This window comes from Hibiscus syriacus, unplaced genomic scaffold (genome assembly GCF_006381635.1).
Source record: "Hibiscus syriacus cultivar Baekdansim isolate YM2019G1 unplaced genomic scaffold, ASM638163v2 tig00110579_pilon, whole genome shotgun sequence".
Classification (NCBI taxonomy): Eukaryota; Viridiplantae; Streptophyta; class Magnoliopsida; order Malvales; family Malvaceae; genus Hibiscus; species Hibiscus syriacus.
The window spans coordinates 505,974-520,732 of NW_024062790.1; the positions used below are offsets into that span (position 1 = coordinate 505,974).

Here is a 14,759-nt window from a genome sequence, read left to right on the forward strand (position 1 = left end):
AAACAACATACCAGAATTTATATAAACGAATTATCGCTATATACAATATAAAATAGTTACCATACTTTCTTTTTCATATATGATAAAAAAGTTTCTTTATTAGTTTTACAAAATAATTTATGTTCAAAAGATTAAATCTTTTAACAATAAATGTTTAAATACCTTTGCAAATAATGTGTTCAAACTTCTATTTGAAAGATTCAATCATTTGATAATGAATACTTAAATATCTTGACAGACAATATGCTTAAACATAAACTTCTAAGAATAATAATCATTTATGTAACTACGAGAGTTGATAGATTCATATCGAAAGAGTTTAATTACAAATAATATTAAGTATAATATGAACGGTTAAATGTAACAAATATTTGAAGGGATATCATAATGTGATTTTGAATCTTAAAATATTCAATTTTTTATATTAATTTTAAAGCAACAAATATTTCACAATCAAAGGAATTGAAATGTAACAATTTTGAGAGTGACAGCAGCACTATCCTCTCAAAAAAGAAAACAAATAAAATTAGAAAAAGCACGCTATAAATAATGAGCACTAAGCAATTGGATCTTCTTCACCGGTGCTTTTGCCAACGAAGATATACACATATTTACCCTTCCTTCCTTTCTCTTTTCTCTATCTTTTAAGTTAAGGCAGCAGAAGTCAACAAGAACACTGCTTTTTTTTTCATCTTCTCGTTTTCTAACACCAAGTAATTTTAGACGGTAAAAGCAATCTTATTATTACAGGGGGGAAAAACATGTTTGCAGGAGATCAGAATGGTTTACAAGGTGACCCAAGGTTGAAGGCCATTTCTGAAGCCATAAGAGTTGTGCCTCACTTCCCAAAACCAGGTTTCTTCTTCTTCTTTTTCCACCCCTCAGCTTTTCAAAAAACTTTTTTTTTTTGAAAGCAAAATTGTAAAACATGTCTTTTTCTTTGTTTTGATGTTCCACGTTCAGGAATTATGTTTCAAGACATAACAACACTACTACTTGATCACAAGGCCTTCAAAGATACCGTCGACATCTTTGTTGATCGTTATAGAGATATGGGTAATTTCTGTTGTTGCTGGTATCCTCTCACTATTTGTCTTCTTTTTATTTTTTCTCTTCTCATATCAGTCGTGTTTTCGTACCATATTTGTGTTCTCGTATCATAATTAATTTATTATTATTTCGAACTCGTTGATTATTTCATTTTTTTCCTTCAAAATCATCTGAAATTTGTGGATACCGATGTCATGGCGGCCATAGTAAATCATGGAAGCACCAAATATTTATACTACTAGTCGGATGAATGTTAATGAAGTGGGGTATGTGTCCAATACGAAATTGCTCCCTTTTTTTTCTAAACAAAAGAATTCCAGCCAAAAGTATATGTTATAACTGTAGTTGGTGGGGTAGGAGATGTTGGAAGTTTTCAAATTAAAGTATTGAAGTTGGTTCTATTATTGGTTACACCTTTGATATAGTTGCTCACATGGTGAATTGACATTGTAGGAATTGAAGCTAGAGGATTTATGTTTGGTCCCTCCATTGCTTTGGCTATTGGTGCCAAGTTTGTTCCCTTACGTAAACCCAGGAAATTGCCAGGTAGTCTGATTTATTTCTCTTCACACAGATTGCTTAATGAAAACAAGTGATTTAAGCTCTTCTCAATATTTGACATACTAGGAGAGGTGATCTCCGAAGCATACATACTTGAATACGGCACCGATTGTTTAGAGATGCATGTCGGAGCTGTTCAACCCGGTGAACGTGCCTTAGTTATCGACGATTTGGTGGCTACAGGGGGAACTCTTTCCGCTGCGATACGTCTATTAGGTAATATATATCCGTAGTTCATGCATGTATACCGCCGTTTACATACCGTTTACAAGTTTCTGAAACTTTTGTTGCCGATGATGTTTACTAGAACGAGTCGGGGCACAAGTGATTGAATGTGCATGTGTTGTTGGCCTGCGTGAGGTTAAGGTAATATAAAAGAGATTAGAATAAAATTGAGCATATTTGTATTAACACACAGGTTTTTCCTTTAAAGTTTACTATCTATATGTTTTGCAGGGACAACACGGACTAAAAGGAAACCATTGTATATTCTTGTGGAGCCACGGGGACAGATTAATTGCTCTGCTCCTTCTGGTAATCAGTTCATTGTCATATCTATATTAGATGAAGTTAATTATATATTCAAATTTAAATAAGTTGAACACTTGCATCTAAATCCGAATTATTGATTAAAAATGTAAATAATTGAGTTATATATATATATATATGATTTACTGTCTTTTCTAGAAGAAATAATGCATTGTATATTCTCAAGGGATCGGGTGTCTCATCATGAAGTCAACTCCTAGCAAACCCATGCAACTTGACTGCTCTTTTTTTTTTCCTTTATCTATGTCACACTCGGATGCTTATGGTCTCTAGCTTTTTAAAGTATACTATTTTGTGACACTTTATTGGTTTCTTTTCACTTAAAAAAGCCTGGATTCGTTTGTTAAAATGTCTGAATTAGATGTTTTTAGTTTGGGAAGTCCATGGATATTCATTGTTCCTAAATTCTTATTTTATATCATGCCACATACTTATAATCGGATAAATGTTGTCAATAGACTAAGACAATTCTGAATAGATATTATCTTGTAATCATCTCAGACTATTCTATATATATATTCGATAAGAGTTTATTGCTTTTTTTTTCAGTTAATGGAGTTGAAACATGCAGACACGACGATCTGATCCTCGGGGGAAACTTTGGTTCCCCAGTGAATACCACTTCAAAAAGCGATTAATGTTTGCTTTCTTCCTTAAAAAAAATAAAACTTTGGTTGCAATTCGTAATCCTCTTTACAATGAAAGAAGTTAATCTGTGAGGCTGTTTTAGTTTTACTTTTCATGTAAGCTTTAATCAATTTTTACTGCATTTCAGCATCTGTTTGTGGTTTATTCAATTTTATCACGTCTACTTTTCATTTATGCTTTTTTCATATTTCCAGCCTTTTTGACCAATTATTATCAATAGAAATAAAATTTTAAATATTCAGTTATAAGTTTTATTGTGTAAATAATGATGGTTATTGTTGCAAATATTCAAATTATTATGATTATATTTTACATGAAAAATTCAATTTAATTTTCAGTTATAATAATTCAAATTAAGCTATTGTAATACAAAACTTTTGGCTTTGGCCCACCAAAAACGTTTTCCCAACATAAGCATCCTGGTTTTGCACGTGCTTGTACGTCATACTTAAAAGGGTTAAACTATTGCATTGTTTACTTACCTTTCATATTTGTTTGATGAATTAAATTTTAATTTAATCATTAAATTTTGGATAAAATATTAATTTAATCCTAAATTTTAGATAAAATATTAATTTAACTCGTATACTTTAAATTAAATATCAATTTAACCCATAAGTTTGATCAAAATCTCCAATTGCCAATCATCACTTACATAGTTAATAACCATTGGATCCTAAAATTGGCAATTCTCTTCTTTTTGGCCGTAGGCATTCTTCCCTTTGCACTTCTTAACCACCTCGTCAAGTCCAGGCTCGTAGATCGGAAGCAGATCACTGTTCCACGCAGTAATTTTCGAGACTGATATATCGATAACGACCACTTCAATTTCAGGGCAATTCAATGCAATAACAACCATTCTCGGCCCACCGACATAATCAGCACCAATGCAACAAATGATGATGTCGGAAGCAATAAAATAATTGGATCCATTTCTAACAAGACAAACACCGATGAACTACTGACAGAAATCAGATCAATGGTTTACGAAAATTAAAAACAGGGAATGCGTTAATTGATTAGTATGCAAATTGTGGGATGATAAAGAATGCAGTTGATGTGATCGAGAGCATAGTAAGGATTTAATAAGTTGGAACAAAATAATTGGGGGATTAGCTACGCATGGGCGTGGAGCTGATGCCTTGGATCTCTTCTCTCAAATGAAAAATCAATGGTAGATGATTACTCTATTGAACATTATGGTTGTATGGTTGACCTTCTAGCCCGAGCCGGTCATTTACCACAGGCTCTGGATTTCATGAGGAAGATGCCGTTATTTGGTCAGTCTTACTTGCAGCGTGCCAGGTTTATAAAAACATCGAAGTTGCCGAGTTAGCTCTTAAACAGCTCAATAAACTAGAGCAAAAAATCCTGCAAACTTTGTCGTGCTTGCTAACATATATGGGGATCTTGGTAGGTGGAAAGATGCGGCAAGATTAAAAGTTGTGATGCGAGATACTGGTTATAAGAAAGTACCTGATTGTAGCTTGATTGAGGTTAATGAGAGTGTGGTCTAGTTTTATTCCCTAGCCGAGAGGCGCCCCTAAACAGAGGAAATATATGGATCCTTGAGGAGATCGACTAAAGTGTGTAGTGTAGATCATGTGGATATGTGGCTCGCCTTCAAGAGGTATGACATGGGGTTTTAGGTGAAAAGAGATATTGCTGAATCTAGGAGGCTCATGACGTGTTTCAAGTGCTTTGAGTTTTACTCCCATCTCCTTCAACCGGTAAAAATATGTGTTTGTTATAAGATTCATGAGTCTATTGAAGAAGTTATGCAATATCGCGTCAGCTAAGAAATCTGTTATGGAGAAACCAAAAGATTTAGATTGACATAAGTTTTTATTGCAGTGGTTTTCTTTCTAATAGTATAAGGTGATTACGAGATAAGAGGGTTTATTCAAACTTTTCTTAACCTACAAACGCAACAGCTCAAACTCAGGACCTTTAAAGCTTCTATTTTATCAATAAATCCACTCGATAGATTCACAAATTTAAATTGACATAGGTTTTTATTGCAGTGGTTTTTAAACGTCTCTCTATACACATTTATTTCTTTCCTTACTATATAACAGATCCATCAATGTATTGTTTGAAATTGGTCTGAGAACAATACAGACTTGGATGTCTACAGATTTATGGTACTTCCTAGTGGATCGATGAACCTGTTGAATAGTGAGAAGCGGGGTCTTTTGTACGTTAGAAACCATGTTATGTAGGTTCTTTTGTATATACGGCGGCCGCCATATATGTGTGTTAGTCTGAGTCAGTTGTAACTAACCAGGCTTAGTCTGTTAAGCAGTTATCATGATGTGTTGGGCTATTTCTATTATAAATGACATGGGTCTATAAATATCAATAATGTGTAAAAGCCCAATTACGTTTTTGATTCAATAATATTACATTTGACAGAATACTCTTTCCCTTTTATATTTTGCTTTATGTTTTAGCTATCTTCAGTCACCCTTCTTAAGGTTACTGAAGTTCTATCACGTCTTCTATTTAAAGAAAAAGAGTCTCAGATTGAAGTTTCTATGACCAAGATCTTGTTACAAATAAAAGCAAATACAAGAAGAATTAATGCTTAATTAAAAATAAATAAACTGTGGAAAAAAAAAACAGTCACTTTCCCGTTATTGCTCGTTATTTCGTTATAAATAAATAAATAACTATGGAAAAGCACTTGCATTGCTATGTAAAAATGTACAAGATATAATTTCTTAAAGACAGATAAAATACATTATCTTATCAGCTTTATCAACAAGCACCAGTGGTCTAGTGGTAGGATATTACCTTGCCACGATACAGACTGGGTTCAATTACCGGCTGGTGCATTCTGATGAAACCATTTTTGCATTATTTTTTCTGTTCTGTTTTCGATAAAAATAAAACAATTTAAATCGCGACTGTCAAACCTAAAATCTCCCTGTATATGTTAAATGTATATTGAGAAGCTCATGTAACCAAAAAAGATAAACAACCCTGTACCAGATTAAGCTTGCTCAATATCTGGTCTAATGCTCTAACTGTTGCTTTGTATTGAACTCCGGCCTTCCTGGACAACCTGCATAATGCATCTGTACAGATGATGATACCTATGAACTGGGTTCTTAACATCAATACCACAGTGGTTGCGATTCGGAACATAACTCCGATTAATATCTTTTCTCCATCGTCATAGAATGTATTGAGGAATGCCGACACAAATACCCTTTGAAGTTAAACAAACCGGCAAACTCAAAGCACCTCCATTTCAGTTGCATCGTGGATCTATCACAATCACTAGATGAAAACTGCCACAAAAATCACTTCATGGTGTATCACCACAGGGTGGTCATAACCGGTGATCGGATTTAGTGATATCTTGTCCAACAATCTTGCAAGGAAAACGACATGACACCTCTCATTATTTGGGTTCGACACGTACTAAATATGTGTTCACTTTGATCAAGCTCTGACACCAGTTGTGCGTAGCGATGGGTTCTTGAGAGTGTGGAGTGAGATGAGAAATTTACTTGTGGATTGGCTTGTTAACTTCAACATAATATAAGAATAACCTTAAATTTTATTAAAATTTAATATTTATTCATAAATAAATAATTCAATTTATATTTTTAATTACTTTTGTTCACTCTTTCTATAACACAACACTCCATATAATAATAAAAACAACATATCATATAATGGAGGAAAGATTTGGGCTTGCAAGTTTTTCTTTTCTCCATTAAAATATTTCAAAAATGGAAGTAAACAACACATGGTGAGAACAAATATCTCATCTTCTTAATCATTTATCAAATTTTAAAACCTAAAAAATGTTCCCAAATGTCAAATCAGAGGATGGAAGAGGACATCAACAGACGGTTTAAAATGCTCCTAAATATCAAATCAGTCTTAAAAGTTTGAATACGTAACTCGTGTAATCATTTATACTATTATTTATATTTTTTAATTATATTCATCGTATCATACTTAATTTCTTATTTTTATGTATTCATTTTGAATTGCATGCATGAAATAAGGTTAACACTGACAACTGGAAGTGAATTAAAAAAAATTAAAGCACATCACAATAATAATTAAAAAAATAAATTTAAAGAATATTAAATTATTTACCGCTTGAATCAATTTATGTTAATTATTTTGATCTTAAAATTAAAGCACATCACAATAATTAAAAATATCTCAGAAAAATTAAAGGTTCATAAATAAATTTGATTAGAATCAAATCATTTAAAAATCGAAATGATTTTAAATGATAACTTATAAGGTGAATAATTGTAAAAATTGAAAATAATTTAAGATAAAAAAGAGAAAAAATAAACTTTTTCGTATTATAGATTAATAAAAGCTTGGTTTAATTTGTACTTAAAATCTTTAACGTTAACATTAACGATTATAAATAAAAACTGAACCTGAGAGTTAATTCATTGGTCAAGATAGTCATATAAACCAACCGAATGAATACAAATATGTATATGTTAATGTCCGTTCGTTTAACTTAGTCTAACAAATGAACGAACATGAACAATTAAATGAACGAAATCTCTTATTTGTGTTTGTTCGTTAAGGAATATAATTTATTCATATTCGTTCATTAGAATAATAAACGAACATAAACAAATGTAACGAATGAACATAAAATTAATTGGGTTTGTATTTGAGAAAAGAAGTTTTTTTCTTTTAAAATAATTTAGAGTTTATATTTTCTTTAATTGATTTGAATATTTTTTACTGAGTTTAAAATTATTGGGTTTTAAAATATTAATGGGTTTAAAGTTAAAATTTATTAGATCTTAATATTTTAAACGATTCTGGAGATTGAGTTGAATTTATATGAACGAACATAAACAAACATAAATGAATATATTATTAAACGTTCACGAACGTAAATGAACGAACGAGTCATTTATTCATGTTCATTCGTTTAATGAATAAGTAAACATAAACGAACTTCCCACCAAATAATTCAATAAATTTTCGATTTATTTAGAGTGCTAATCAAGGACAATTATTCAAAAAAAAATGAAAGTGCCTTCATAACTTTAAGAAAAATATAAGGGAAAAAAGTCAAAGTGTGATTACAAAGTAATATTTGTTATAAATATTCGAAATTATTTGACAATGAATGTTCAACCACCCTTGCAGTCGCTGGTGCTCGAACTCATGACCTCTAAAAACAACATCAATTCTTTTAATCACTAAAATAAGTTGGTTTGTACACACAACCTCCTTTAAGAAGTTAAAACGTAGTAATTCTTTTTTTTTCTCATAAAACATAAATATTTTAAAATAGTGTAATTAGAATGAAAATAAATTGATAAAAATTTAAATTTGAAATCTATATTAATAAAATATTATTATTTTTAATATAACGTAATAATGGTAAATTATAAAATTATGTACGTGGTAAAACTTTAAGCTTCCACGCATGATTGTTTGTCAAAAATACTTGTGAATCTTATTATAGTGCATACATAACCAATATTTAGTTTGAAGGTTTTATTACTGGTATATTTCTTCTTTTAGAAGAAGAATTTAATGTCTTTCAAATAAGTAAATATTTTCTGGTGATGGACTGACATGCGGTTGAAGGTTTTTATTTTCTAAAAAAATAATAATGATTTTTTATATATTTTATAAATAATTTATTTTTACTTCTAAAATTTTAAAATTTACTATTTTAAAAATTCAATTTTATAATATAAATTTTGTCGTTATTCCATAATTATTTCCAAAATAAAAATATATCACATAATATTTGATAATTATTATTTTTATTTAATTAAGATGCAGTCACTGGTTAATTGTCAGTAGACATTTAACGGATTATTGATGTAATATAATGAATATATAAAATTAAAAGGGATAATTACATAAATAGTCACTAATGTTTAAGTAAATTTTTATTTTCTCCATTAAAGTTACAAAAATAACATTTTGTTTACTGATTATGTGTATATTTTTGTAAGTCGAGTGTTGTCTACATTTATGGGGGAAAGTTCAATATATGTTTCGGAATACAAAATTCCACTAAAATTCTGAAAAAATAAAAAGTTATACAAAGCATTCTTGGAAAATATCATCTTCAAACTAAGGGGTTGTTTGTTTACTTCAGAATGATTAAACGCTGAATGATTCAAATGCTGAATGATTTAGAGGCTCTGTATGAATTAGTTCTGAATGTGACATGTTGTTTGATAATGCTCTGAATCATCAGAATGTACTTCTTTGCTGAATCATTCAACACTGTTTTGTTAAATCAGTCAGCACTGAATCATTCAGAGATGCGAAACAAATGCGCTGAATGTCAACGCTGAATGGTTACATTAAGAGGCAAACAAACAGCCCTAAGAGCATCCAAGTTGAACACAAAATTATAAGGGAAGAAACTAGATCTCTTCAGTCCAATGTGATCTTAAAACCAGTGTAAACATAGTAATCATTGCCCGCAAACTCGAGAAATGCTTACGTGTGGCGCTTAATATACGGTTAAAAAAGACGGTACCGATTTTGTTATTGTTGTACATAACAAACCGGTAAAAATACCGAAAACATCATTAATTCTACTGGTTTTGTTATTATTTTGGCATTTTACCTGGTTTCTTAACAAAATCGGTAAAACGCTACTGGTTTTGTTATTGTTGTGCATAACAAAACCGATAAAAATTACCAAAAACATCATTATTTCTACCTGTTTTGTTATTATTTTGGTATTTTACTGGGTTTCTTAACAAAACCGGTAAAAGCGCTACTTATTTTGTTATTTTTTACCGATTTTGTTATTGTTGTACATTTTACCGGAAATGTTAAAAAACGTTGATGTTATAGGTAGAAATAATAATGTTTTAGGTAATTTTTACCGTTTTGTTATGTCCAACAATAACAAAACATGTAAAAATAGACTTTTTTAATGACAAAACTAGTAAACACTGATTTGTTTCCAACATTTTGTCTAATATGATTCTCAAACATAAAGTTTCCAAAACAGTGTCGATACATTTATTGTAAGTATCGATTATCAAAACATCAAAACCAATTATTATCAAGTACTAGGTAAAATATACTAATTTAATGAGAGAATAGGTAAACATATGTGTCGATATTTTCTAAAAGTATCGACCCAAAAACATCGAAATCGATAATTATTATATAATAGGTAAATTTACAATGTAACCGATATAAATATACCAATTTTATGATAAAATATCAACATAATATATCGACTCAAATTTAAAAAGTATCGATACATTTTGTCCAGAATGAATGCCAAACAAGGTGCACGCATAAAGTGTCGATACATTTATTAAAATATCAATCCCAAAAACATCGAAACCGATAATTACAATGTAATAGGTAAATTTACAATATACCCGATAAAATATACCGATTTTATGAGAAAAATGTCTATATAATGTATCAACACTGTAGACACCCGTTTTTGTTCGGGTCTTTTTTTAATAATATTATTATTATCGTTGTTATTATTATTATTATTATTATAATTTTATTTACATTTTTACAGACCTATTACAAGAAAACCCCAATCAACCCGAGGCCAAATTACAACACAAATACAATCCCAGACCCGAAGACAAGCCCAACACCGGCTTAACCCGACCCAGCACCAGACCCAGTGACTCGACCCATTCAAATTAGGGTTTCTAAACCCTAATCCAGCCGCCACCTCTGTTTGTTGGAGTTGAGCATCCATCGCCGGCGCGTGTACCAATTCTTCATCCTTCAAGACCTGCGTGTGAGTCACCGATAGCATCCCGTCGCCACCATCGTCATCTACAGTGCAAAATATCACCAAATCAGTCTATATCTCATCTGCAGTAGCCTAAATCTGAAAACCCATTAAAAAACCAAATTAAATCCCGAAACCAAGTCAGAGAGTCATCCCCTATTTTTCTAGATATCATCATTTCATCCCAAAGGAGAAGATAAAATCAACATGCAATCAAAGAGAGGGGATTCACTCTCAGGGGTTTTGAAAGAAAAAACAGAAAAAAGAGAGAAAAGAGCCATTCGAACCAAAACGAAAAAGCTTACCCTTTTTATCGAACCCAACGCTGTCTGGTTTGATGGGAGACGAGGGAAACACGTTACCAAATGTGCTAAGTAAGTGATATATTTGGGGTCTCAAATAGATTTTTTTAGTTGAAGAGTCGAAAGGTCGGGTTTTTTAAGGGATAAAGAAGAATAGGGTAGAAAGTGAGACGCTTTTTGTGTTTGGGGACCCCGTGGCCAGGGCGCTGTTCTCCTCTTCTGCAGTGAAGAAGAAGGGGAGATAGAGAGGAAATGGCAAGATCGATTGGGGGTTGTTAAAATGAATTTAGGGTTTCTTTAACCCTATAAAGATAATCTTATATCATCTTCAATGCTACGTCGTTTTGGACTAAGAGGGGTACCAATATGCTATTTAAGGGATAATAGCTGTCTTGGTCCCTGTTTCTTTGTGTTCTCATACCGTGTTTTTCATATTTATGGGGAAAATCACATTTTTGGTCCCTCAATCTTTGTAAGGGTTGTAATTTCGTCACTTTAATGAAATTTCATCATTCCATTTTAAGCTCTTATTTTATTTTGGTTGTAATTTCATCCTTATTTGCTTTTAAATATTTTTGTGTTTATATTTCGGCCTAGATCATTATACTTTAGTTTATTTATTATTTATGCAGTATATGTTTATATTAATTTATTTTAGTCACTTTTCTGTTATTGTATTTTGGCCACTGTTTTATGGGTTAATAATGATTTAGATACCTATATCTTTACCAGGTTTTACATTATAGTCATCAGGAGGCTTGTTTTATGGGTTAATAATGATTTAGATACCTATATCTTTACCAGGTTTTACATTATAGTCATCAAGAGGCTTATTTTATGCGTTTGTTCTGATTTTGACATTATGTTTTATTTTGTTCTATTTTGATCACCATGTATGCTACTTTGTTTATTATTAAATTGGCCACTGATTTTTATTCTTTTTCATTCTAATCACTTATTGATTATGTTTCTTTATTTTACAATTTTGATATTGTATTTCCAATTTATGCAGTGTAGTTACTTGTTTTAAAAGTTTAGTCATCTTATGTTATTTTCATTATGGTATGCCATGTTTGTATGTATACATTTTAACCCATGTTATAATATTCATGTACATATTATGTTTCAAATGTATTGGTGCATGTCCTAATTTATTTTATTTTATTTCATTACATACACGTGCTATAGTATATACATATACATATTTATTAAATTTGTTTTTACCCTTGAATGTTCATATATATATATATATATATATATATATATATATTACCAATGTTTATTCCATTTTACTTAATTTGATTTATTTTAATTTGTAAAATATCTAGTTGTCAATATTTTATTTATTCGAATATTTTCAAGAACGATTTGTAGAATGAGGTGGAAAGTTTCACTTGTTCGAAGTGATGCGATCCGGTACGGCATTTTAACAAAATGTGAACTTGAAATCAACTTTATTTGTTAATTAATTCATTCGTGTTTTAAATCGAACAACGCATTGCATGTTTCTCTAAATAACAATTTATTTCACGCAAATGTCGATTCTCTATTTTATATTTGATTCATGTTTTTTAATATCATGAGGAGGGAATATTCTAATACTAATAAGAAATGTTCGAGTTATCTTTCTCGACGGAGGATTGCTAATTTTGAGATTTCTTTTCGAGTTAAAGAATTTTCTCTATTTATTTAATTCGAAGCAAATTAATCAATGTTCAATAAATGGATCATCTTTTAACTTTATATTCGATTTGTAATTTCCACCATTTACGATAACATGTAAGCGACACAGTACCAATTTTGGACGTTGTGGGGATGCTTATCCTTCTCCACACATAATCGACTCCCGAATCCATTTAATCGAATCTTTGGTAACGCAGACCAAATTTTGTCTTATAAAATGATTTTTATCAAAATTGTTTTAAAAGACGTTTTTAGGTATTCGACCTACCTAACCCAAAAGTCGATGGCGACTCCAATCTAATTTTATTCCAAATCAATTCCAAATCACCCAAAATTTCAAATTAAAGAAATAATTGTTTTTTAAAATAATATTTAATTATTTTACAAAAAATGGTTATGACAGCTTGGCGACTCCACTGGGGACTTTTTTTAGAGAGTCAGGCTGTAAATCGCTTACACATTGTCGATGTGGTGGAAATTATGAATTCGAGTCTTTAGTTAATTTATGATTCGTTTACTGAAGTTTTTAATTGCTTCATTTTTAACTGTTATACTAACATTTGAATTTTTGCTTTCAGATCGATCCAAGTTTTTGTTGAGTTTTATCTCTTTTTCATTTTTAGTCAAAGGTAGGTACGTTCTCATCACACACATCACGTTCATTTGCATGACATTAGCTCTAGTCACTAGATTTGAACCAAATTAGTTGGGGTGAATGCTTTACTCTCGTAAGAATTTATTATTCGTATGAGTTTTAGCAAATAACCCATGGGATACATACTTTATACCTTCGTGGTATTTATTCCTCGTATGGGTATAAGGCAGTGAATCCCCTTGAATTGAACTCGTTTAATTCGAAACCTGTAATGGGTGAAGATCGAGGGTTTGACAGCTCAAGAGGGCACCGACATCAAGGATAATTCGAGTACCCTTTTTCTCATAGAGCTAAAATCATGCATATAGTGAACCGTAGAATGATCACCCTAGGTATAGACATATCGAACCTCTGTCCATCAGTAGGTACCCAAAATAGGTGTACACAAAGGAGGAGCATTTCTGAACCTTTCCTTTTTGCTTTAAATTTTGTTTAATAAAAGCATGTGAACTATATACCATGCGGTTAGGATTATTTCCTTGAGATAAATCATTGTAGGTAGAAAGCATGTCGGGTAGGATTATTATCTATTTAAAGCATGCTCGGGTAGATATTATGTCGGGTAAGTGTTATATTCATCTATGAATAACATTTTTTATCTCTATCAATTATCTTACCAATACTAACTAATTTTTTCTTTTGTTTGTGTACACTAACTTGTTTCTTCTCTTTTGTTTGTGTTATTTTGTCATCATTATTCGCATTGCACTACATCATCATAACATAATGCGAAAATGTTGATCCGCAAGGGGATATTCGAGACAAGAAGAGATAAATGTTATCAATCAACCAGTCGCGTACACAGATATGTGCCGGGGCTAAAACAAGTTCAGAGTACAAGAATGAGACTTCCTAGAAAATTGTACAGTATTCGAGACTAAAATGAAGATCAACTTATTCGAGGAGTAATCTAGCAGTGGAATCTTATCTACATTCATGTCATCGCTAGTCATAAAGGATCGACGCACTGGATTCAGCACCGTCGAGGCATTAACGGAGTTAGTTTACAGAGAATTGAGGGGCATCAGTTCCAAATACAAAGATCCGAGACAAAGCAGTGAGCTCGAAGAATGTGTAACATTTGAGCCTGAAATGACGATCCACTAATCCGAGGAGTAATCTAGCAGTAGAGTCTTATTTACGATTATTCCATTGCTAGTCATCAAGGAGCGACATTGATTTCAGCACCACAGGGGCATCAACTGAGTTAGGTTACAGAGCATTGAGGGGCATTATTTTCGAGGATGAAGATCCGAGACGAAACAATGATCCACTTCAAACTCAACATCTAAACGAAGACATGGATGTAAAGTGGATTGTCTTGTAATGTGAAGGCTTTTATCTCTGGTGAAAATTATTCTATGATATTCATCGTTGGGATCAACATTTTTGTATCTGCATTTTTATCTTTACATTTTGCATATGTATTTTATTTAAAGCATTTTATATGCATTAATCATATCTCGTGGGAGACTTTGAGGAAGCGCTTTTAACTATGCAATTTTATTCGCACAGTACTGAGAATTGATGCAAAATTTGAGCAACTGAAGAAAGAATT

General features: G+C 31.4%; 1 pseudogene; it reads left to right on the plus strand.

The window, feature by feature from the left end:
• Positions 1-561: 561 nt before the first annotated feature.
• Positions 562-2,964, plus strand: LOC120133361 (annotated as a pseudogene).
• Positions 2,965-14,759: the final 11,795 nt, after the last annotated feature.